Genomic DNA, 26,796 nt, shown 5'->3' with positions numbered 1-26,796 from the left:
AAACTGTATCTAATGTTACTAAAGAAAAGAGCTAGTTTTATACATAATGCTTTTGGTTGGTGAAACCATCCAAGTGGTATAGTTAGAGATGAACCTTTAATCTCCATGTGAGTAAGTCAGAGAGGATATAGGTAAAAGTAACCACGCCACCTTTTCAGTGAGCCGAGTAGCCGCAAATGCCAGTGTGATTAGTATTGGATTTATCCGGCCCTATTATAGTGTGAACCACATTAGTTAAATGCTCACTAAGTATAATGCTATGTTGTATACCTCCGCGTATCTCAAAATTTCAAACGTCGCCCACCGGTTTCTAATGGTGTCCAAACCGTCAAATATAATGCCACTCCAGAAAATGTCCCTTGTACATTCTGAAATGTGAGAAACCAAATACCTCAATCCACGTTTCTGTGATAAAGATAAATAAGTCTCTTGCCTTCTGTAAAAAAAAAAATTGTATGTTCTCACCTGCCTCTTGAGTGTCAGTAATATACGACAGTCAATGCTTCCGATCACAGTGAAAATGCTGTAAAAGTAAACTCCTAGGTCCAACCTGCCCAAAAATGTAAACGAAAATTGTGCTCAGTAATGTAACATTTTATTGTTGGAATAACGTATACCCCAGGACACCGCAGTGACCCTACAGAGTGGATCTCACCTTCCATCCAACCAACTGTATATTCAGTATTTAAACCGCTAAGAACAACAATCAATCCCGTGGCTTGCCTGTGCAGGTAAAAAAGCTAATTCAAATACCTATGACCCCATCTTTTAGAAAGTTGGCATTTTCTTGTATAACTATTTGCTGCCTGAAGCCTAAGTGTAGTTTTTGTGGGGGAGGTGTTTCTCTGTAGTTTTATATAGCGCAAAGTTGACCCGAAGGTATCCGGTATCAGAGCACCAGTTGCGGTACACAAGGACACATTCAGCTTTTTTTTGGGCACGGGGAGATTAAGTGATTTGCCCAGAATCACAGGATGTTGAACCTCATTGCCGAGGCTCTATCCCGGTTCCCCAGATTAGGGATTGACCGCCCTAGCTGTTAGGCTACATCCTCTCCCCTAGTTAGCAATTGGCCTTTGTGTATTACTCCCAGACAGTGAGGTAAAGGGGGCCAGATGTTGGTAGTATGGGCAATCCTGCCAAAATGGAGGAGCTGAGCTGTTTCCTGCCTCACTTACATTTTAGTGGGGCTGATACAGGATAACTAGGCTTTTGTCACCCCAGACATCTTGGACTTTGGGCAGGATAACAAAAGCAATTGCAGAACAAGATATGAGGGAATTCTAGAAGTTTCTTCCACTTAAGCGCTGGCACCAGGGGTAAATATTGGACCCGCAGACCAAGTCTTCAGTGCACACCTAGACCTGTGGACACTACAGAAGTAGAACTGCCCTGTTGCTTTAGGCCTGCCTTCTGTCTGAGAAGAAAGAAGGGACCTGCTCCTTTCATACCAGGCAAAATGGCTCGAAGGGTTAAGGAGGCAAGTTATTGAAACCGCCAGATAAGACGATGACATGGTTGGCAAATAAAAATGGTTGGCAAAGAAAGAAATGACAGAGGACATGCTGTGTCGGGTTTCTCCCTTCACTACCTGTGCAGCAAAATGTCCATTAGCAGTGCCAGGCAATAGGTTGTCAAAGCAACGTCACAGTTGTAGCCACAAGCGTTCTGCGCGTTTTCAACAAACAGGTAATTCTGCGCGATGACAAAAACCTGACACCCCTCATTGTGGTACTGAATTTGAGAGAGCGTAATTCCCTGTAGTTCATCAATGAGACCCAGCTCCCCATGGTGTGAAATCTCAATGTGTAAAACGTCCACAGCAAACTGTCCAATCTTGTGCAGAACCAAGTGCAAAGTTGTGTGCTCCTGTAGCAAACGCTTGTAACACATGAAATCACCATGTAGACACATCAGAGACAGTGGACAAATGTGATAGATGTGGCCACAAACACATCCTTTCTGCAGATTCAGATAGAGAAGTCTATTTAAAAATATTTGTGCACCTTCATGTGTAACTCTGTGGAAGTTCCAGTATGTAGGGACGAGTGGTCCAGTGCCTTCAGGTCTCAGGCACACACAAGCAAAGTCAGACAGTCTTTCCCTTGTAAAAATGTAAATGCGAGTCACACTCTGCACAGCAACCTTGAAGTAAAAGAAAAGGCCTACTGTGTGTGAAAGTTCACTCTGCGCGGCGTACATGAAGCCTCTTGTTGAAGTTGACTCTGGAGACGGGGTACAGCACGCTTGTGTGGGGGCTGTCTGGTGTGATGGACACTGGTGGGACTGCACACTGTGCTGTCTTTGTGCTTGTTTCCTTTGTTTCCATTGCAAAATGTCCTTAGGTTGAATTTCTCTTGTGGCTTCCTGTGACTCATTTGTGTGGCTTTTTGTGTTCTTTTCACTTGTCGTCTCCTGGTACTTGAATCTTCTTCGCAAAACATTGTAGAGGTTGTTTTGATGAAAGTTAAGTCCACTATTACAACTCTAGAGCATGGGGACGTCTTTACCTCGTTGCCAAAAATAAGTGTAGTAATTAGGACAACGCTGGTGTGATGAAGCCAATGTAGGTTTATTACAATGGCAGATAAACAAGTATAAATCTTCAACAACAGGTATATATCAATAGTCCTAAGTATCCATCAACAGTCCCACCGGGACCTTCCATCCAACTGTCATTCTGCTCCAGTCACCCAAGCATTCCACACATAGCCCACACACCAAACATTCCCCTCAGAACACTCACACAGGCTGAGCAGCTAGGAGCATGTTATTATAAGAGACAGATAGTATTAGAGAATACTACAGAGGCGGACCTTCTTTTTCTGGGCTACAGGGACATAACAATCTCCAGAGGTCTCCCTGCAACTGCCCAGCTGACTTGCTGCATAGGACCTGCCTAGACCGGCAACTGAACCTGCCTGAGCCCTGCTGGCCTCTGCTGGAGTGAGTTCCCAATCCCCAAGAGATGCCCCTACAGGTCTGGACCCTTAGGTGGCATCAGTTGGGTTCCTCCTGTGACGAAAATAAAAAATCCTAAAGTTTAGAGCTCTTCGTGACTTTAAATGGCCCGTTAACGCCGAGACCATGCCTCTCGATCAGCATCACAGGTTTTGCAGTTCGCTCTACAGCTCAAGGCGAACCTCCAGCAATGACTGTCTGAGACACCCAACAGGATCTTTGGGCTACAGCAATGAGTATATGTGAGGCCCAGTCTGCTCTTTGCACCACAGTGACAAACTTCAACTCTCTCCTAGCTCCTTATGGCATCCTCCACTTCGAACTGGACTTTTCATGTAGGAGTTTGAGATAGTAACTTTTTCAGCAGGACTGACCCAGTGTCTCTATCGGCCCGACCTGAACTTGTGACTTTCCTCTGGTCTAGCATGACCAGATAACTGCAACCGGCATATTGTGTTGTTAGGCAATATACTTGCTTTTTTAAATAAATTGCATATCTCCAGTTCTACTAATTGAATTATTGTCATCTTTGTCTCAAATTATGGACTGCATTTTACTACATATTTTTTTTAATTGGTGTCAGATTTTTCATGTATGGTGTTTTCACTTTATTACTGTTGTACCATACCCTGTGAGTCAAGAAGTTCAAGGCGGGATACAGTGGAAAGAACGTAACAGTGGGTCTTTGGCAGGGGAGGTATATTTCTTAATATAAGAATCTCCTTATCTCAATTACCTTCCTTGTCAATTTCCAATTAGAGTATATTCACTATCTCCCTTTCAATATCTCCCTGTTCTAGTGTCAATGTAATTGTCACTCTGATGTGTTTTTTCATTTCGCAATATGGGTATGTTCTTGTCCCAGAGATGCATGTCTCGCTGCCCCTGGGACCCTATTACTCACTGTACTCCTGTGCAGTACAATGTGTTTTCTTGTCTAAAGTCTAGAGGCTCCCACATTTTCATGTCTTCTTTAACCACTGTATATTGATTTACCGTCCCAATGTGAGTATATTTTCTCCTGTGTGATTGCTCTAATGCCCCAGTGAAAGTTCCCCATGTTTCATTGGAATTTCTGTGCTAGGGTCACTTCTCAATGCAAGTGTCTCACTTTTCCAATTGCCGTACAAGTTAGCTAGGCTATGTTGCAAGTGCTAAGGCTCTGTCTCAATGCAAGTATCTCCCTTTTCCAATTACTATACAAGTTAGCTGGGGTCAGTGTGAAGGATAGTAATGTACTGATGTTGGTCTCTTATTGTAAAGCATCCTCTGAGCGAACATCCATGTATTCCCCTGCCAGTACATTGCCTTTTTCCAAAGATGTGATCTGCTTTCCTAGTGCAGATGTACTTCTTGCCTCCACATGGTTATTTCCTTCCAAATCTAACCTTCTTCCTGCCCTAGTGTTTTCTTTCTTCAAGTCAAATTGTAGTCCATGTTTAATAAAAAAGGAATGATATCCTGGTGGCATCCCTTTGTACATGAAATCATGCCCCAGAATGTATATCTTCATTCCAGCAATAGTGTATTGAATGTCTCAGTGTACATGTCTGTAGCAAATCTGCCTTTTTTGCATGGTCCCTATTGTATGGACCCTATTGTTGCAGTCATTAGAGCTCTGTGTACGTTGTTGCCACTCCTAACCATGATAAAGTGCCAGTACCTTCCCTCTAAAACACATTGGTGTACACTCAAAATCAGTAATTAGCCTATTTAACTTCCATTTCAGTCTATTGTAAATGATGCCTGATGCACACCTATGGTATGGAAAGATAAATAGCATATGTGGGCTGCAGTGTATATTTCCAACACCCACATATCTGACAAAAATATGCTTTTGCCAGGATCACCAATGTGCGCAGGCTAGGCTACAGTTTAATTGCACTGCAGTGACACAAAAGCTGGTAAAATGCCTTGGCCACGTAGTAAAAGCCTGTTTACATATATTCCTAATTCACTCCTAAAGTGGGCCTTTTAAGCCCACAGGACAGTCTGTGAATATATACAAGGCAAATATATATTGGAGTTAGTGTTCCCTCAAAATTAAATAAAACCCAAAGTCTATTTCAGTGTGTAGGCCTGACTAGATTTTTGTCCTCATAGGCCTAGGTAGAAATGCCATCTTTATTTTCTACCTCTGGTTAGAAATAAGCTAGAAGTTTCCTCCAAAGTTATTTCCGTCTTAGTTTTAAAAATCCATCTTAATCTTGAAATCATATTTCTGCTAATTTAGGCAGCAAATTAAAATTGCAAAACTGTACATTAAGCTGCCTGATGCACAGCTAGGGTTAACACCTGTTCTGGCCCCCATCACACCTCCAGAGCTAGATTACACATCCTTGGCTGGAAGAGTTAACAACGCTGGGTCAGACAACAATGGTCTGTCTCTTGGCCCAGGACAGACCGACGGGTATTGAATGTTTCCCACTTAGGTGGTATTAGCTATCTGGGAGTGGGCAAGAGCAGTTGGCACAACAAAGGACAGTTGTGGCACTAACTCATGCATTACCTCTTTTGACTTGAATATGCCAAGTATGGCTTCTCCTATTATTTCTCAGAACACTGCTAGACAGTCAGCCATCAGTCACATTAAAAGGGAAAATCAGTTCTGCCACCAATAACACCCCCTGAGCTGCAATACACATCTTTAACTGGGAGAAATAATGACTCTGACTGAAAGGGCATTGGCTTACATGGGTGCCCAGAAAAGGCAATGGGACTTAACTGCTCACAATATAGCAGGTGTTAGCTATCTGTGAGTGGACATGAATAGCTAGTAGAACAAATGGCAGCTTTATTACTCCCTCTTTTCACTAGGTCATGCCATGGACTGATTCTCCAATTCTTCCACAGGAACCCCTAGACAATCAGCCTCCAGTCATAAAAAGAAGAAAACGTGTTTCTGACCTTGTGTCAGTCAGGGGAGAAGCCAGGAAGCCGAAGACAGCCTTGCCCGGTGGCAGCTGGGTCTGCCATTTTGAAACAGGATCATGGGTAATTATATAGTAAGGCAAACTGGAAATGCTGCACACCAGGGTAGGGGACTGTGAGGAAATAGAATTGGGTGGTAGATTTTGTCCAATTTCTCCCTGGATAAATATGACATCCCAACCACCACTTCCTGAGAATATTCCTGGTTCTGGAAATACTCCATGTGAAGACGAAGGCCCTGCTAGAAGAAAAATCCTGACTCCAGACTCCTTACTCCAGACTTGTGGTTCCTGCTGGAAGAACACTCACACGAGGACTCCTGAATTTTGCTGGCACCCAGGAACTGGAAACTGCTCTCCATGTATCAAGTGATTAGCCTCTTGTTTAACAGGCATCAGGGACAGAAAAAGCAGAAGGATTCCTGACTCAAGGAGGGCTCCGGGTGGCTAATGAGGACTAGACACTGAAGGAGACATAGCTAGTCAGGGCAGTACCCAATAGCCTGCCCTTAGTTGTTAGGGGCTACAAGATTGATTAGAAGAAGATTAGCTTTCCCAGCAGCTTGAGTCTAAGGGTCTTATGATTTAGAGTTTGGTGAAAGGGTTACTCCATCCAGTGATGGCTACCCTGTCTACCATATTATAAATGACATTGAATATAATGCACATGTAATAAGGCAGATGGGCTATCCTTTACCTTGGTGCAGAAGTAACCTGCCAGACACATTCTTATTAATTCCAATTAGGCTCACAGTTTGAAGGTATAACCTGCTTGGTATATCCAAACTCTGCACTATCACATTCAATCTGAAGCTGCCTCTAAGACCCAATCTGCTGTGAACTGTTGTTATTCCTGTGGGCTTGACTCTTTCTAGGTGCTTTTTGTCTTACAACCTTAGAAAACCGAGTCTCAAGTTCCCCTAAGCCTATACTGATGATTTTAGGATTGTGTGGTTGTTGTGCTCATTGTTTTTTTATCTAGTTTTCAAATTTTGATTGGGGTTTTTATTGTGTTGTCTTCTTTACTTTAAAATTATTGGTAGCGCTTGAACATACCATGCACTTCTCTGGGGATTGCTTCTCCATTTCAGTGTATTCCTTGTCAGTCTTCCTACCCCAATTTCAGTGTCCTCCTATCTCAGTTTATGGGTCACCTTTTACCTATGTCTATATGTCACAGTGTCTTAGTTATCATGATGTTTATTTAAGTCTGGAGATGTGATCCTCTTGTTTCAGTGTTTCTCAGGCCTCCAGCTCAGTGTAACTGTGATCTAGTTGCAGCATTATTTTTCCATGTGTGTGAGTGTACCCATGTACATGTGTGTGCGTGTGTAGATTTGTGTGTGTGCCCTATTTCCAGAATCAGTATATTGCTTACAAGACTTAGTGGGAGGTTCAACAAACTCATCAGAGGTGAGGTGACATTGTGTACCCTCTGATTTCTCCCTGTCACAATGTGTGACTCTCCAACCCATGGCAGGGGTTCTTTCAGTCTCAAGTGGAATCTAATTAACCACTTTTGTTTTCAGTATATTTCTGGTCCCAGTGTATGCTTACTTATACCTCACTATGAGTATTTGTTTGCAGCTGCCCTTTTCACTCTTATTTTATCGTTCATTGTCTCTCAGTGAATCAATGTTGCTTTCAATTGTTTTGTTATGTACATGTGAATGAAGCTGCTGGTGCAGCCACCAGTGAGTCTAATAGTATACAACGCATGCCCCACAGTGTTGGCAATGCATGAGGGGAATATTGAGACAATGTAAGTGACATAATCTAACAAATAATTTGCTTCCTATCATCTTGCTTAAGGTCCCTACAAGCATTTACTAATAAACTATTCTTATTGCTCAGCATTGCTGTAGGAAAGTAGGATCTGCTTTTATGGTTACCCCCCCACCTTTTGCCTGGTGCTATGCTGTTTCTGACTAGTCTGACTGGCATCCTGCTAATCAGGACCCCAGTCTCTCAACTTTCTCCCCTAAATGTATATGGTAAGTGCTGAGATACATCCCTGATTGGATACTGAGGTACCCTTATAAATCCCTAGACTATGGTACTAAGGTAACCATGGCATAGGTACCCCAGAGGTACCCCATAGGCTGAACCATGTATTATGCCACCAATGGGAGACCATTCAATCTATCACTACAGGCCTGCCATTGCAGCCTGTGTAAGCTGGTACTAGCACCACTTACGAAAGATATAGGTTTCCCTATATCTAAGGTCACTGCACTTAACACCTATAAATCACCCCTACAGCAGTCCTTATCAATCCTGAAGGCTGGGGCCTTGGTTCTAAGTGTAAGGGTGCCCCTGCATGAGCAAGACACCCCTACAGCCTTCGGAGTCCATTCTCCTGAGTTTTAAGTGAGACAGCCATATAACATATAGAGGGGCACTGCGTCATTACGCGATGAGCATCTCGAAACTTGCTGTAACAAACCCTGTCGTGTTTGGTATCAAACATGTCGGATTCATACTTCCCACACCGTAAACGGGGTGGGAGGTATGATTCCAACCACTGTAAAGGCCCTCTGTTAGGCCCTCAGTGCGCCCAGTACCAGTCTTCTAGACCCTGACAGCACAACATAGCTGCTTCCGACCAGAGACACGATTCTGCCCTACTGTTGCTGAGCCAAGCTCGAGCAGGAAAAGGCAGAACAATAGGGAGCCTGTCACAGGGAGATGTGACCACCTCCATCAACAGGGTTTAGTGTATTGGGGCAGGGTGGGAATGCTTGCCAGCGCCATATAGTCTACGTGCACAGCACATTTGGTGCCCTTCATGCATAGTCAAGTTCAAACCAGCTCAGGGAGCCATTGGCTCCCGCTCTGATGCGAAACTGGACAAAGTACAGGATTGTATCCTCCCCCTTGTCCAGCCGCTTCTTAGGGAGGGACCCCTGATTCGTCCCAACCCTTTCCTTAGAGTACTGAAGGGCTTACCTGAAGGTGGGTCCCTAGACTCCTCGTGAGACATGAATAAAATCAGACACCACTTCCACTTTGACTGTCAGGGCTCTCTGGACTTCGCTCTGGGCATCAAGGATGCAACCGGGAAGACTCCTGCTGCTCCTGATCTCTTCTCCCTGCTCGTCTGCTGCAACGTCCATGCCTGTGCTACATACATGCCTGTGGGCAACCAAGGCACCTGAAGGAATCTCCCTTAAAGTAAATGGAGTCACTTCCTTGCATCTGCAGGCACCACAACAAAGGTGACCAGTCTACAGATCCTGGGCTCCCACAGACTCCAAAAGGCTCAGCAGCACAGGTTGTTCTCCGCATCCCTCGAGGCCTGCCCTGTCCTTTCACCAAGTTTCTTGCCAGCATCCCACATTGGAGCCGCCGGAACTGAACCCCTGTGCACTGCATCAACTTGCCGTTGCAAAGGCTTGTTGGCTTCCTTCTTTCAAGATCTTCATTCTCCAAGTAGCCCCAACCTCCAGCATCTCCAGGGACCAAAATCTTCAACCACACCGCAATGCTTCCACCGTGGGCCTGCTTCTTTGGTAAGCTGCTCTAGGTCCTCTAGCGACTCCAGTGCCTCTGGTCTGTGGGTCCTGTCAAGTGTCACATTTTAATTCTTTGGGCTCCTCTGATTGCTTGGAGCCTACCCTGACTCCCCTGCTTCTGGTGATTCTCCTGGACCTTTCTGGTCCTGACATTGCACCTTCTTCAATCTCTTTGTTGGTTGCAGTTGCCAAGGCTTGTTGGTGCTCCCGCCGGACACTGACCCATCAGCTCTTGACATCAGATGTGGGACAGCTTATGTATGGCTCCTGGTCTTCCAAAGCATTGCCTGGTCCACACAGCTGGAGTTTCAAGGTCACCACCAGCACTCCTGTAGCACCTGACATCGGCCATTTGTCTTCCATGCCTCCTGGTCACTCCTGAGTGGCATAGGCTCCGTCCCCTCTGCTTGCCGGTTCTTCACATCTTAAATCCGCCTTTGGGCTCCATTGGACACTTTCACCTTCCCCAGCAGTGGCATCTTCCTGAAGTCCTCCATTGGGTTCAACTGCAGTTTCAAACGCCACTTCACACCTATGCACCCAGCTTCCCTGATGAAGGTAACCTGGTTCCTAGGGTTTCTATGTGCTGGGTAGCTCTCTATCCTCTTGTCCTCCACGGTGTTTCATCAGGGTCCACTGGGAAAGGGCATCTTTCTTAAAAAATTGTAACCGTGACACACACATTGATTTGTTCGGAGAATGCGATTGTGTTCCTACACTGCCGTGGGGCTCCTAGATTCTCACCTTGGGTGGTTCCTTGGGTCGCCATCACTTTTTCATTCTCTGACTATTGTCTTTACTCGTGTCGTGGTTCGCATACCAATATTTTAGTTTAATGGTTTGGTCTCCCCCTGGGGACACTGTGTATTCTGTGCTACTATCCTGTTTCTATTAAAAAGTATTGTGTACATTGTGTATATCTCTGACTAGGGGAAGTCTGTATGTGTTAGTGAGTGCGTGTCTTATAATAAATTCATATATCTTTATAAATACACTGTGTGGTTCTTTTTCACTTAAGCATACCTATATTATTATGTTCTGGTAAAACAAGCTGCTTTACATTCCTTCTGGACTAAGCCTGAAGGCTGCTCTCAACAGCTACCACTTATGGAGTTTTCTAAGGTTGTCTAAGACCACTAAAATCACCATAAGGGTTCTCTGGATCTGTGCAACGTGTCTACTTACATATGTGTACATCATATACTGAGGCAACCTCTCTCAATTGCATAAACGAACCACACCTCTTCACTTGAACTTCAAATTGCATACCATGAGCAGGAGAGAGCCTTCCCCTCTGGCATCTACCATAATGCTGCAACATATGGAGCCCACGAGGCACTAAATGCTGAACGGATATGTGTAAGTTAGTTTTGGGATCAAGTCAAGATGTTTATGGGAAGAACAAATCGTTACTCTGTGCATAAATACAGATGAGGAATGCAGTGTGATTGTAAATTATAATGTATGGTCAACTATTGGTGTTATGACAGCGTTTGAGCTCATGGTTTATGGCTATCTATTAATCTGTCTTTGGTTTATGTAGTGAATTATGTAGTCTGATGCCATTTTCCCCAGGCACCTGAATTCCAATTAAATCTCAAAGCAGATATAAATCATCATGATTTAAGGGGACTGCTGTAAAAATAAAACGGGTACAAAAAGAGGCCCTGTGCCTTTTCCTGCTGCTCTTATCTTTAAGTACATAGCTGTATTAATTACTTTGTAGTGCAATGTAACTTCGTGATCATCAGTATATTCTTTGTGAAGCCAAAATGATGGCAGGAACACATGACTGTCTCTATTCTCAGTGTTGAAGTGCATAACATGTAATACCTGATTTGCCTTATGTCATAAGGCAAAACAACTACAGGCTTTAAAAAATCTATATCAAACTACTGTGACCATGAAATAAGGTCAGAGATTGAGATTTGGGGGGTTCTGGTGATATCTTAAACCGTCAGGCCAAAGGCCACCCAATTTGTAAATGGTACCAAAAACCTGCTCAGTTGGGGTTGACATTTTCAACTCTACTCCAACCTTTTTTATAACACTAACATCTCAAAGTCTATTGAACAGATTTACACAAAACCATGACAAGCATGCTATCTGAGTAAAGTTCTACTTTTCTGACATTTTATATTGAATCAGTTCAGAGTTTCTTGCTGTACCAATAGTAAAACATGGCAGGTGGCATGAGGTATGGTTTGCTTTGAGCATTGCATTCCATAGTTTGCAAATGTCAGGGCTTTTCAGGTTTGAGCTCACTGAAGCATAGTTAATATGTAGCCGTATTTTCAGGAAATATGTACATTTTCAGATGATGCCATTGAAAATAAATGTGACCCATTAATACATGTCATTCAGACCACTACTGTACTAAAACATAGATTCTAAGACTTATTACTAGAAAATAAAGTTTGAGTCAGTTGAAATCATGACCTGCTTGATTCTATGCCACATACATACACACAAATTCACACTGGTGCTCAAGCAATCATTTGAATGTTGATGCACACCCTGTCTCCCAGTAGGCCCTCCAAATAACCTAAAAACACTGAAAATACCCATCAAATATTTAAAACGACTTTTTGCTAAAAGTCTCCAGATTGTGAGCCATAATAAGTAAATCAATATGAGACTAGCCTATTACACATAGGATGGCCTATAAGACTTCTTGACACCTACATACGTTGATTTGAAGCCCAGACCTACACATATACATTTTTTTTTAAAGTAAAAAGACGGGAGTATTGAGCACAAGGCATAACCAAAAGCAATGTGATCAATACCTGCAGTGAACCTTGCATGGTCCCCAAGCCATCTTTAAGAAGTACTCTGGACAATGGTCCTGTGTAAAGGGCAAGACCACACTCTTGGTTATTCCACATAGACTATTTCCACAGTTTAAACTCTGCAATGATCATGGAAACTGTATGCTCTTTGAAATATGGTGGAAACCTTAGGTAGGATCAATGTGTGCGCGTAGCATGGCCAAAGGTCAAGCATTGTGGCAGTTCCTGTTGGTATGGCCTTGGCAGGCAAAGCCCAGCTTACTTTGAAATGACGGGTGTTCCTCTTATATGTATGCAACAAAAAAAGCTCTATGAGGCGGAAGCCAAAAAACTAGCTTTATACTGGATTTATCCATAAGCCTAGTACCTCTATGAGTCAAATGCATGAGGACTTATTAGCAAACAGTCCATTCTACGGTATGACATCACTTATTGAATTTATTTTGAAGAGTGATGGAAGAAACATCCGTTATTCTGTAGCAATCACAGACAATACCTGATCTACTAATATAGTGCAGTAGCGACGTGTAATGTTGAAGATCTCTAGGATCAGAGACATACTATCACTGAGCTGTCAAGTACCTTTAGTAAAGATTGCTTCTTGAATGATTTGTGCCATAATATTTGCGCTGATTCCAAGTTATATCTCGTCTGGCTGTCTATCTATCTATCTATATCTGTCTGTTCTCAGTGTCCCTGCCTGTCCACCATCTTTCTTATTTGGGTAACTAGTGCTCCATCTCTTCGACTGCTCATCCAAATACGAATTAATCTATTTATCTATCTTTCTTCAGGTCTTTCTGTTTGTCTGCCTATATATTTTCCTCATATATGCTTAAATGGAGACCAGCAGTTTTTAACATTTTGACTTCTGTGGAACCCCACTAAATCATTACTGCAATAGGGGGACCCTCACTGAGCCATTGTTGAAAGCTGGATCCCCTGGACCTAAGCAGTTTCTACGATTTGAACTTCAAAACAACGTACAAAAAGAAAGACAGAAGTATACACCAAACAAATGCAAAAATATTGAAATATTTAGTTTTATTCACATTCAAATATAGACAATGTTTTCACATTTCAAATGTTGCCTATTTTTTGCTTCATTAGTATTAATTATTTAATTTTATACCACTGTTGCGGCCCCTCTGAGTAGGCCTTATGGAACCCCAGGGGTCCTCGGTCCACAGGTTAAGAACGATTGATCTAAACTATAGAGGTAGAGGGGCAGTCACAGCAACTACTTCCCTGTGAAATGTCAGCAACTTATTTTAAATGTGGCAAAAAGACCAGCCGCTCCTCAAAGAGTGGTGGGTGTATAAAATATGATTCAAGCCGTGGTATGCCCAAGGAATGTATGTTTTGCCAGAGCGTTCAATTATGTTAAAACTTTGTCAACATTCCAATAAATGCTGCTAGCTTCTTACAGGCCATTAGCCATTCAATTCTATCTCTGTATTGCATAAGGGTGTTCTCTTACATCACCATTGTAAATATATGATAATAGCAAATTGATTCAGATCACAGTGCAATACAATCATATTGTGAAAATCAACATAATTTATTGTTCGTAACAAAATATTAAACAGATCAGAAGTTATGTATGATTTTCCTTACAAATAATTTTTCAACCATTCAAATTTTTATTTTTTGCAAAACTTACCATGTAGAAACACCTTTAGCTACTACCACATGAGTGCATGTTAGTGTCAAATAGACAAAGGTGCAACTGTTGTGTCTTACTGAAAAGTAAAGCATGACTTTGAGCTAAACAGAAACAATGACAATTTGGGAAACGTGAACCCTCTTGGTGAACATAGAATTTTTAGACATAACATGTGCCTTAGCAAAATTGTGAAAAAAATATGTCTGGGCCAACACTGCAATGATTTCAGTTTTAGGATAGGTTAGGATTCCCGATATCGCATTTTAGGGCGGAGTGCAAGAATGGATATATAGTGATAAAAGTGCACTTTAGACCGACCTTTTATTGTGGATCTTGTATGAAACAATAATAGGTTGTGTAGAAACTGGTTTGATGGGGCACAGGCGGAGTTGGGGTCATTTTTAATGAATTATTTTAACCGTTTTGTGAGGTGTATGAAATGTAATGCCAATAAATTAGGACAATTTAACAAGAATATGATCGATGTTATTTGAGGTACTTATGAGTTTCTCGTGATTATTATACAATGGCTGTCGCCAAACACCAATGTAAATAAACCAAGCTTTGTCCAGAGAGCGCTACCTTTGACCATATCAAGATGACATGTATAGGAAGGACTCTGGGAGTCAATCTATGAATGGATACACCAAATCTGTAAAAATGCTTTAGGTGCAAATGTGAATAAAATTAAGTACACTCAATATGCTCCTTTAGCTGCTGAGTGTCGAATTCACAATGCAAACGAATGTCTGCGCTAAATTCAACAAAGACGACACAACTCAGGCTGCTCCTAATAGTTTGTTAGAAAACAATGCCTTGTATAACACCATTGTTGAAGTCGAGCAATAATATCCCCTGTCTACAAATATAATCGGGGCACCAAATAATGTATTTTATTATCAAAATTATCAATATGGTTCAAAACTATAAATATCTTGAAACAACAATGTGCTAGCAATGTGCAATTCTTAGAAGTGGTTCAAACCATGGCAGCGAGAATTCTTTGTGGATTTGCATCTGGTACTGCAATAAACCTTACCTGGCTTTGGACACACAGGGGATGCTTTCTCCAAACTCCCTGCTAATTACATCAAAGTAAAGGGTGAACAGAGCCAAGTGTCAGGTCCTGGCACTGGAATCAATATGTCTGGTCCCTAGTGTTCAATACCAAAGCAGCTCCTCCTGCCCGATCATTAGCGCTGCATTTATGGTCCTAGTCACAGAGCACCTCCAACAGAAATTCACGATTTACACTCACAAGCATGAAAGAAAGTCTGACTTTCTGCCAATATTTCTGTTTATGGAGTAAAGCTGTGTATATTAACCCGGCAAGTGCTCACTCGTTTACTGCCTAGTTCTCTTATACTCAATTGCAGGCAAGCTGTCAATTAAATATGTCAATCTAGAACATCTGAAAACATCTGTGTCTGGGGCACATCTGGATCTATACACAGGAGAAGAACATGACAGGTAATGGGAAGTCTTCGATAGAAATAGCATTAAACAATTTCCGGCATCAGCAGTCAAAATAACAAAAGTGAAAAGAAAAAAACAATATACCTTGTTTTCCAGGAAAGCAAGCACTGGCTTTAGAGGTTATCTTCTGCCGGTTAGGAGCTCATCTAATGTGGAAAACCTTGGCTGCTAGCCGAATGTTTTTATGCGTGCCTCTGAAACATTTACGCTCATAAAGAGAAAACTGCCCCCAGCGTCCTTCTTTCACGCTCCCTTGATAGTAGCTATAAAGCGTCCCTGCAAACATTCAGCTCTTTCCCATCAAGCTTACCTGGCTTTGTGTGCACCCTCTCTTCTTTCCTGCGACCGATGCAATTTCTCTGCAACTGTTTATCCAGGCTCCTTATCTTGTTTAAGGAATACGGCGTCATATATATGCACCGGTGACTACATAAGTTAACCCTTTGAACAGCGAACGACAGCTCATTACCAAAGCAGCAGAAAGCAGAGGATGTTTCTCGCGTTAACATGAAGTTATTCCTTAAGGGCACGTTCCATCAAAGTGAAATTCATGTGTAAAATATACCTAGGTGGAGTGTAATTAAGGTAACTGGCAAACAAATGAAATGCTTTGTTTTTAGGCTAGAGAAATGTGACTTTTTGCTAAACTATAAACGGTAACTTTCGGCAAAAATCCTTTTCCAAAATGTTGACCTTAGAAAACAAACGAAAAAAAAGTCAAGCCATCTGCGCTTACGGAAATCTTTTATTTGATTTCAATGGAAAACAGATGTAAAAATGTGACTTAAAAGGAGTACGCAACTCTTGATTATTGAAAAAGAGATAGAGAAGTAGATTGCTTGTTGGTAGACATATTTTAGAAAAGAACCTGATCATTCCACTTTTGTTTTTGGGAGTATACGTTATAAAGCTTGAATGAAAATATTGAATGTAGATGTTTCTGTAACTAGTCACTTGCAACTATGAGCAAGTTAATGGCCACTTATGGGTGATCACTAAAAATTCACAAATTATCAAATTTCTGCAAAAATTGATGATTTTCCAAAGTTTAGAAATGTTTAATGTTAAATAGTACATTGCATGTGATAGCCATGTAACAGTTATTGGCAAGAACCAGAGGCCAGATGTAGTATCGTTTTTAGCCGTCGCTAGGGAGAATCGGGCCTTTAACAACTGCTAAAATGGCTTCTGGCATGTACTAACCCTATTTTGCGAGTCAGTAACCTATTATCGACTCCCAAAATAGGGTTTGCGAGTCACTATTAGGAAGGGGCATGCTAATGGTGTTAGCGAGTCGGTAACCTATTATCGTCTCTCAAAACAGGGTTTGAGAGTCACTATGGGGAAGAGGCGTTATTAATGGCATTACTTCCTAATAGCGAGTCACTAGGGAATGTATGACTGTTTTACAACCGAAATGCGGTCATAAAATATTCATACATTACCAGCTCTGTGAAGGAGGTGGTAACTCATTCACAAACGGGAAGGGGTCCCTGTTGTGAATGTGGGCGCCAAACATTTTTAAGAGCGGGCAGTGGTCCACCAAAATATAAAAATAAAAGTTTTCATTTTTCTTTTTTAAATGCATCCAGTTTTCCTTTAAGGTAAACGGACTGCATTAAAAAAATGCTTTATTTGAAAAGCAATCACAGACGTGGTGGTCTGCTGACCCAAGAGGGCCACCATCCCTGTGAGTGCAAGCTGTTCCCATTGGGTCACAAATTGCGACCTGCTTCATGAATGTTAATGAGGCAGGTCATTTGCATCCCCACTGGGAATCGCTAAATGTGTCCTAGACACATTAGTAAATATTATTTTGCAAGCCTTTAATTGTTAGTCGCCAAAAATCGCAATTAGTGACTCGCAAAATTAAATGGTCGTACATCTGGTCCATGGTATTTACAAGGGGTGTGCAACATTGTAAAATTCTTCTTCTGTAAATTTTCTGTGTGGAAAAATCAGTCAACACATAAGTATCTGTATTTGTAGAGACCTCCTTTACTATTCTCAGACAGGGTTCAAGAGTGCACACCTGACTGAATGTGCACTGCTAGGAGTCACTGTGTACTGTATCAAGGCACTACTGCCCACCTGATATTTCTTGATATTTCTGTGGTGTTTGACACAATTTCTACTTCCAATCTCCTCAAACCTTTTCATGAATCTGACATTTGCCTGGATGGCCAAAAAAAGGACTCATCTTTTCTATCAGACAGATCCCAAATTGTCTGGTTGCCTCCTTTTCAATCTACCAAGACTCATGTTGAATGTGGGCCTCCTCAGGATTCCTCTGGCAGAATTTATCAGACCTTTCAGATTTGAAATCGTCTCATATGCGGATGACATCCAGATGATAATTTCCATCTCTAAAAACATCCTAGACACCAGTTGTCATCTGGATGACTCCCTTAAGCTTATTAGCTATAAATCACATGTGGTCTTACTTGTTAAATCTATATACTATTGGCCTAATGGCAAGTGGCCTAGTGATCTTGGAGACATTCTGCAGCCAATCATGTCCACCAGAAACCTGGGCATAACAGTCAACAACCACCTTACTATGGCAGATCAGGTCATCTCATTGTCTACATCCTGTTTTATTAAAGATGATTTTAGAAATGGGGGTCTTCAGTTGGCAGAGGTAGGTACCTTAGTCCAAATAGGGACCTTTCTTCCGAGTCAGGATAAGGGAGTTGCACTCCTAAAATAACCCCTGCTCACCCTTGGTAGCTTGGCACGAGCAGTCAGGCTTATCTTAGAGGCAGTGTGTAAAGCATTTGCACATAACCAACAGTAACACAGTGTAAGCACTACAAAAGGACACCACCAGTTTAGAAAACTATCCAATATTTTGATATACTTAAGACAAGACCAAAAAACATAAAAATCCACAATATAGTATTAAGAAATCTTCAGTTATCGCAATAACCTTGAAAAAAAGTTCCTTGAAGTTGATAGCTCCCACTGGGGCTATCACGGCGTTGTGAACAAACAAATCCAAACAGTTCTGGCTGACCGTGGTATCGCGGGTCAGTTACGGTGTCGGGAAGACCTGCAAAAAAGCACCTTCAGAAATGCAGGGCATAGACAACCTCTCATTGGCTTCCGATGGCGCCAGCGTCGGTAGGCCAAGGCTGCGGTGCGGGAGGAGGGCAGTGCGTTGTGTAATCTCACGAGCGGTGCCTTTGAACCACGGTGCAAGCAGTCGCGTCACTTTCGCCGTGGAGCCTCGTTGTCGGGATAACAAGGTGTCGTGGTGAAGTGCGGCGGTGTGGAGTTCGGTGCCCACAGGTCACGGTGCGAGCAGCGGCTCGGTGGTTGCATCAGCAGGCGTCGTCGGTGAGATCAGGGTTGCGGTGCAGCATTGCGGCGGTGCCCTCTGCTGTGCCTTCAGGACACGGAGTTGGTAGCGGCGTCGTAGACAGTGTTGGGTTGCTGTTTCTTCTGTTGCAGCACAAAGCACACAGATCACAGTGCAGAGGGCAGAAGAACTTAAAGTCTTTGCTGTTCCTGAGACTTCTTGAACAGGGGGCAAGCTCTACCTCAAGCCCTTGGAGAAACTCACAAAAATGGATTGCAGAAAGTTCAGTCTAGTCCTTTCACTGCCCAAGACAGAAGCAGTCACTGCAGGCTAACACAACTTCTTCTTGGTCCAAAAGAGTTCTAATGTTCAGGGGATTGGGCTCCATTGTTTAAAGCCCAACATCATTTGTTCTCTCAGGCAGAGAGTGTCTGTGCCCAGCCAGAACAAGTTCTGCCCTCTCTGGTGTGGCTTCATGGCAGGAGGTGGAGACAGCATTGTTAGAGGCAGACCAGGCCCATTCAGGTGCACGGAAATCTCCTCCCCCTACTCTAAATGCAGCCCAGGTCTATTCAGCCCTTTCCTGACCCACCTAGACAAGAGCCACTCCTACTCCCCAGCCTCTGTCATCCAAAACCCAGACAGTCAATCCACAAACCCAGCAGATGGCTGAGCACGAAAATACCTACTGTCTAAAAGTGGTATTTTTAAACACAGAATGTAAAAATCAACTTCACTAAAAGATGCATCTTTAGATTCTGAGTTCAGGCATACTAAAATTTATTTTTATACCTAGTTCCCACAGCCAGTTATGTTTATAAGATGTTATAAACAAACTCCCTGTTCTGTCCTATGGGGAACAGGTAGCCTTGCAATAGTGAAAAAAAAACTTAGCAGTAATTCACTATCAGGACACACCACACACACACCAGCACATGTCCTACATTTTACATACACTCTCTTCCTGCCCACAGGGGCACCTTGGGCCTACCGTAGGGGTGACTGACATGTAAGAAAAGGGAAGGTTAGGGCCTGGCAAGTGGGTGGCCTTGCAAAGCCAACATGGCAGTACCAGACTGCACACACGATCTGCAATGGCAGGCCAGAGTTATATTTACAGGCTGTTTGTGTAGTGGCACAATCCAGTGCTGCAGCCCACTAACAGAATTTGATTTACAGGCCCTGGCACACTCATTGCACTTTACTAGGAACTGACACATAATTTAAATAGGCCAATCATGGAAACACCAATCAATAACACATTTTACCACAGGAGCACTTGCACTTTACCACTGATGAGCAGTGAGAAAAGTGCGCAGAAACGAAGCCAGCACAAACAGAGTCAAAACCGGGAGGTCAGAAAGCAAAAACTCAGGGGAAACGTGTCAAAAGATGCCACGTCTAACAAATGTCCCATCCAGCTGAAAGTAGGGAGAACTACCCAACCTCCTGGGAGTTCTCTTCACTAAGGCAGAAGAACCTGGACAGACCTTCTGCTTGGTTGTGTTATGTGCCAGTATGGTGTTCCACCGTAAAATCCATTCCCTGTAGGGAGATGGACCACCTCTGTTCCCTGGGGAGTATTCTCCTGCTAAGGAAGACTACAGGCTGGTCTAGGCCCTCTTCATTCAGTTGTGAGAGCACTTCTCCCTCACCATGCTCTGAAGTGTCAGTCTGTACGACAACTTCCTTGGAGAAGCCTGGTGCCTTGAGCACAGGCGCAATGCACATGGCGGCCTTCAGTTATTCATAGGTATCAAGGACCCCCTGAGGAATAGGTACAACAATTCCTAGGTCAGGGATAAAGCAACACATGACATTTAACAACCTAGGCAATTAATTCTTAATAGTCATAGAATAAGGAACATTCGAGAGGAAAAATATATGGCCAGAAATTCAGTAGCAAGGAAAATTTTATTAATGCAATAATATAAAAGTAGTTACTTAATATAGTTAAAAAATCACATCAGAAATAATTAAAACAGCATTATAAAGTACAATGAACAAAAATACACATATAATTTTAAAACAGTGGCACAAATTAATTCTCGACGCGCGTTTCGGCGACCAGCGCCTTCTTCTGGAGTAGCCACGTACTGCCTAAAAAGGAAAAATAATAATTACAAAATATACTAAATAAACAAGAAGAACATGGCGGCAGCTAGCTAGCTCGCCGCAGTGCTCCGGTATGACCTCCCGCAGGGATCGTCTCCGCCGTGCGAAAATAGCCTGCCTTTAAGAAAATGAAGTAATGAAGAAGTAAAGAAGTAAAGACCTCTGACCTCTGACGATCTTCTGGAGCACGGTGTACTCTACCGATAGCTTTGTTTTTTTCCGAGCTTCTTTCCCTGTACCGGACGCGGAATGCTATACTCCTCGCAGTACGGCTGTTGTGGAGTCCTCTCTCTATCCCCATGGTTCCTGGGCCCGAGTGAGAGCGGCGCCAAGGACGGCATTGGAGAACGCCGACCAGAGCTCCTGGAAAGAGGGGGTTGCGGTGGATTTCGAGGCGTGTCTCTCGGAGCTGGCAAGTGGGTTTTGGGGGACAGTGGTGTTCAGGGTGCCTGCGGGCGAGGGGGTGAGGAAAATTTGTTAGCGACTAGCTTGCAGATACAATTAGTGAGTGGTTCTTGGGTACCCTCCTAGCCTTTTGTTAAACACCCCCCGGGATTTCCTAGATCCAGCCAGAGGATTTGCTTTGCCGCGCTGGAGTTAAGGGGAGGGAGAAAGGTTAAGAAACTTAGTCTCCCTTGGGGGGTTAGTAAATGCAGGGAAGGCCACAGATACAACTGTATCCTCCAGCTCCAGAGAAGGTCCAAAAAATCAGCGGTGTCAACTACAACAGCCTGACCCCTTTGCAGCAGTGGAGGGGTCCTTGGCACATGAACTTGGGGACGGGAATTTCACAGATTTGTCTGAAGTACTGGCTAAACCTGCTTCCTTGCCTTGCACTGCTTGTGCTGAGGATGGCCTGCTGGCTTCTCCTACTACAAATATCTCTGATATTTCAAAGTCTCTTGACACTTCCCCTAATACCCCCAGAGGGGGGCTTAAAAAAGGTCGAGGCCGCGGGCGAAAAAAGAAAAGTCCCGGAGGGGTGTGCGGAGGTTGGAAAAGGGAAAGGGGCCAATACACAACATAAGAAAAAATCTTATTTTTTTAATACAGAACTAAAGTCAAAAAACACTAATGTAAAGAGCAAAGTTAAGGCGAAGGATATAGTTTCTAAACCAGTGAGTCCTACAAGCTCAAGAATTACTCCTTCACTTCGCTCCTACTTCAAAGTTGTTCCCCAGATTTTACTCCTCTCCGAAGAGATCGAAGACACAGGTATGGCATCGGTTACAGAGGCTAGTTCTTCCTCGTATAGCCAACCATCAGTGCTAGAAGAATCTTCGCCGCTGGAAGTGGATGATGAGGTTGATAAGGGCAGTAGTCAATTTGTTGAAAATGCGGCAATCACTTCTTTAGGAGAGAACCTTCCATTAGTGACAGAGCAGAGTTTACCCTCAATCTTGACTACAGAGTTGACCAAGGAGGTCAGCGAGGTAGATTTTTTTGGGCTAGGAGGCGCATCCTGGGGTGTAGATATGGAAACCTCTTCAGTTCCTGCTCAACTTGATCCCGACTTATTACTGGCGCCTTCCTCTCATTCTCCTTCTCCTTCTCCGATGACGGCAACCTCTGTTCTAGAGATGTTCTCAGCCCTTACCCTGGAGATAAGAAAGGGATTTGCGGAATCATCTGCTAACCAATTAGAGTTCAAAAACTACTGTGAAACACTAGATAATAAAATCGAAGGGCTCACTATAAGGACTGGAGTGCTAGAGGAAACGGTTGGTGTCCACTCAATTTATTTGGACCAAGCGAAAATGGATATTCAGAAACTCACAAATGAAGATTTGGCTCTTAGCGAGAGGATGGAGACTCTTGAAAATAATGCGAGACGGGGGAACATTCATATTTTGAATGTTCCTGAAGGATCTGAAGGGTCAGACATCAAACAATACATCGTGTCTTTATTGAAGGAATCATTAAACTTAGACCATACCCTAGCAGAACTGTCGGCTGACATTCAGAGGATTCACAAGGATCCCTTTAAATTGAACCCTCAGAGGTCTAAGCCTCGTAAAATCTTAGTACATTTTCATACTTACCTTCTAAAGTAGCGCATCCTAAATATGGCCTTGAAACAAAAATCCTTGGCTGGGAAGGGTTTTACCTTTTTGATAAGGTCAGACCTTTCTAGAGTAACACTTGAAAAGCAATGGGAATTTGGGAGGCGCCTAGATGCATTTAGAAAACTGGGTGCAACAGCTCAACTCATGTTCCCGGCAGCTCTTAAAGTAATGTACAATAACAAGATGTTTAACATCAGGTCTGTACAAGCAGCTGATGAGCTACTAATGGATCTAGGCAAGGGTGCTAGTAAGGTATAACAAGTCCTTCTTAAGTATCAAAGGGGACCTTCCATTTAATTGCCTACTTTTTTGATCTGATACTTTAGATGTCGACGTTTGTGTTTTTTCTCTCACTTAAATGCACTGGATAATATGGTCACAGTCTTAGTTATTCTCCTTTTTCTTCTTGTAATCCTTTTTGCTTCTTATTGACTCAATTGAAAAGAGGCGGCTGATCTTTCTTGTTGGAGGTCAACCGGTGGGGCACTATCTACTGGACATTGTTCCGGTTAGATAATGTAAGGGTTCTTCACGGGGGAGGGGCACTCTCCATGGATGGGTGAGTGCGGAGGGTTGGCAAAAATATAAAAAAGTCCTCAATAACCTAAATAGTAGTTTTGGGAATGGTAACTCGCACATTATGCACAATTGTTGTAAGGAAGTTATGATGGTGAATACAAATATCCATCTATGGTATAGTTTTTCTAGTCGTTCAGGATTAGTGGATGTGAGATGAATAGGGTTTTTTTTTCCTGGAACGTCAATGGCCTCCGCACCAACCCTCGAGCCAATAGAATCTTACAATATCTGAAGGACTTGGATGTGCAGGTCATTGTCTTGCAGGAAACCCACTTAACACATAGTGAATTGATTGCACTTACCAAGAAGAACAGATGGATAGATTTTGTCGTTTCTACCACTCAAACATCTCACACTAGGGGGGTTGCGATCATTTTTTAAAAAAAAGCTAAAGCTAAGCTGGCTTTGCAGGCTGTAGACTCTTCTGGTAGATGGGCCATGGCGTCAGTCCTCATGGCTGGGCTCTCAGTTACTATCGTCGGTTATTATGGTCCGAACCAGGATGATCCATCTTGTCTGGAAACTGTTTTTTCGCAGTTACTTAACGTTTCAGGACCTATAATATTGGCCGGCGATTTTAACATCGTGTTGGACCCCGTCTTGGACAAGTCTCCCAATAATAGATCTTTGGTTTTGTCTAAGACTAGATCCTTCCTATTGGACGCTATGAGGCAATATGGTTTTGTTGATGTCTGGCGTCAAAGGTCAGGGCAACAACAAGGGGTTTCTTTTCGGAATCTTAAGTATCATCATAAATCAAGGATCGACTTTATTTTAATAACTCAAAGATTTGTCGATTCTGTTAAAACAATAGACTACCTTCCCTCTCATCTTTCAGACCATTCGGCGGTTAAATTGGAATTAGGTCCCCGTATTAAGAAACCCTCGAGTATGTAGTCCTTTGACCGCTCTTTCCTCACTAATGAAGAGGATATCTCATATCTTAAGTTGGAGACTCAGAACTTCTTTCTATTGAATAATGGTTCAGCTTTAAATAGAATCATCTGGGACTCTTTTAAGGCTACATTGAGAGGCCTTATTACTGCTAAAGTTGCCTATCGTAGGAAGATCTATAATGAAAAATTTTCCTCTATTGAAGCAGAAATGGCTCGTGTTCAACACGACATCGATATCAACAGCACAGCTTCAGGGTCCATTTTAGACCCTCTTCACAATCAAATGCTGATTTTAAAAGGAAACCTTGCTTTAACGTTAAATCTGAGAGTTCAACAAAGATGGGAAGCCAGTAAGTTGGCGCATTTTAAATACAGTGAAGGCGCTGGAAAATTACTGGCTTGGAAGACCAAAATAGATCAGGTCCGGAATAACATCGCATCTATAAAAGTAGGGAATAACAACTTTACCTCAGATGATGAAATTAGGAGAGCTTTTAGGGAATTCTTCCAAGATATATATGAAGAGGATAAGGTCATCATGGCTGAAGCCATTAAGAGCTGGATGAGTAACATCACTTTACCCTCTTTTTCTCTTGAGCAATCACAACATTTGGATAATCCCATCACAGAGGAAGAGGTGAGATCAGCTATTAGGAAGGGTAAGAAAGGGAAGGCATCCGGACCGGATGGGCTGCCAGCTGAATTATATAAAATCCTGGAGTCAGAAATTGTTCCCTTCCTTACCATTTTGTTTAATCAAATCCTTGTAGCAGGAGTGGCCCCTCCGACATCATGGGATAATGCCTCCATCACCCTTATTTTAAAACCCGGTAAACCAATGGAGGCCTGCGGCTCTTATAGGCCAATTTCCATTTTGAATGTGGATTATAAAATCTTTACCACAGTTTTATCCACTAGATTGGCCTCTATTGCGCCTTCTGTCCTTCACTCGGATCAAAAGGGGTTTCTGAAAGGGAGACAACTTTACGAACTAACCTATGATCTAATTGGTGCCATAGATATGGCAACAACCAATAACCTCCCATTGGCCGCCCTTACGCTAGACGCAACCAAGGCTTTCGACAGGGTCAATTGGGTGTACCTGTCGGAGGCCTTGGCCAAGTTTGGTGTGGGGGAAAGGTTCCGTAGGGTGATAGGCCTGTTGCACAGTAATCCATTTGCCTGCCTTCTCGTTAATGGTGACCTGTCGAGCCCTTTCTCCATCTCTAGGGGCACCCGACAGGGATGCCCGCTCTCTCCCTTGCTTTTTGATTTTTACATTGAGCCTTTTGCGCAACAACTAAGGGAAGAGGTCACCATCAAACCTTTTTACTATCAAGGTTGGATGAGGAAGGTAGCATTATACGCTGATGATGTGCTTATATTAACATCAGAGGTCACCACTGCTCTTCCGGCGATCTTGAGACTTGCTCACTCTTTTGGACAAGTATCGGGATATGAGGTTAACGCCGCGAAGACTGAAATGCTTGTATGGAACGACGAGAATGCCGTAACCGATCTGCAAGCAGGCACTTCACTGCGATATCTAGGCTTGACGATAGTCAAGGACATTAATAAACTTGTCCAAATAAATCTATCTTCAGTTCTTAAAGATTGTCACAAGCTTCTCCAATCATGGTCGCATTTGCCCCTTTCATTACTTGGTAGAGCCAATCTTATCAAAATGTCTATCCTTCCTAAAATTTCTTTTTTATTTAATACCATTCCTTTATACTTTGACCAAACTACCTTAACTAAATTCCAATCCAACATCTCATCCTTTATCTGGAATAAACATCTTCCACGGATCGCTTGGAAAAAACTAAGACGGCGACGTGACAAGGGTGGTTTAGCGGCTCCAGATCTAAAAATGTATGCTTGGGCCTTTCAATTATCCCATTCTCGAATGTTGCTGAAGGGTCCTTTAGCTTCTGGGTAGGTCCTATGTACGCAGCTATGCTGGATGGGGAAAGAATTAATCGTTCAGGTTTTCTCTTTAAGTTTGGTAATCCTAAGTTTTTAAAAAAAATTAAACTGAAGATTTTATCAGGTCTTGCTAGAACTTGGGCTGAAGTCATGAAATCCATAAAATTAAACTACTTTTGCGAAAAAAACTCCGTTGTGGGGGCTGCTTGAAAACCCTGCCTGACTTGATGACACTCTAGCCATCCCTTTGGGAGAGGCAGGCCTGGAAGTTTGGGGGGGACCTCTTTTACGAGGGGGATTTACTCTCGTGGGAACATCTGCAAGCTAAGGTTGGCCCCAACCTTTCACGTTTTAAATACTTACAGATTCATAGTTGGACTGTAGCCTATAAAACCTCACCCGTTAACAGGAATAAATTTAAACTTGGAGGGCATAGTCAATTTGTCTCGGATTTAGTAATCTGTGGACCATTTAAAAAAGAAGTATCTAAATGGTATAACTTTATTCTGGAGGAGTCGGATGGAGACTTTATTCTGCCGGAGACATTATGGAGCTCTGTTTTGATGGACCAGA

General features: G+C 42.8%; 1 protein-coding gene across 3 annotated transcripts in view; it reads right to left on the bottom strand.

Annotated features, from left to right (window-relative positions):
* The window catches only part of KERA (keratocan), a 296,742-nt gene extending 281,029 nt beyond the window's left edge, over positions 1 to 15,713 (bottom strand). The window contains exon 1 of one of the 3 annotated variants that reach the window (XM_078655348.1): positions 15,651 to 15,713. The gene's annotated coding sequence lies outside the window, so the exon portion shown is untranslated. Of the gene's footprint in view, positions 1 to 14,903; positions 14,983 to 15,424; positions 15,505 to 15,650 lie in introns of those variants that run through there. The other 2 variants (XM_078655365.1, XM_078655357.1) reach the window with 2 other exon arrangements.
* Between the last annotated feature and the right edge of the window lie 11,083 nt (positions 15,714 to 26,796).

The sequence above is a fragment of the Lissotriton helveticus genome, chromosome 1_1 (assembly GCF_964261635.1).
Source record: "Lissotriton helveticus chromosome 1_1, aLisHel1.1, whole genome shotgun sequence".
NCBI lineage: Eukaryota > Metazoa > Chordata > Amphibia > Caudata > Salamandridae > Lissotriton > Lissotriton helveticus.
The sequence above is the reverse complement of the archived record's forward strand: the minus strand, read 5'-3'. Positions and strand labels throughout refer to the sequence as shown.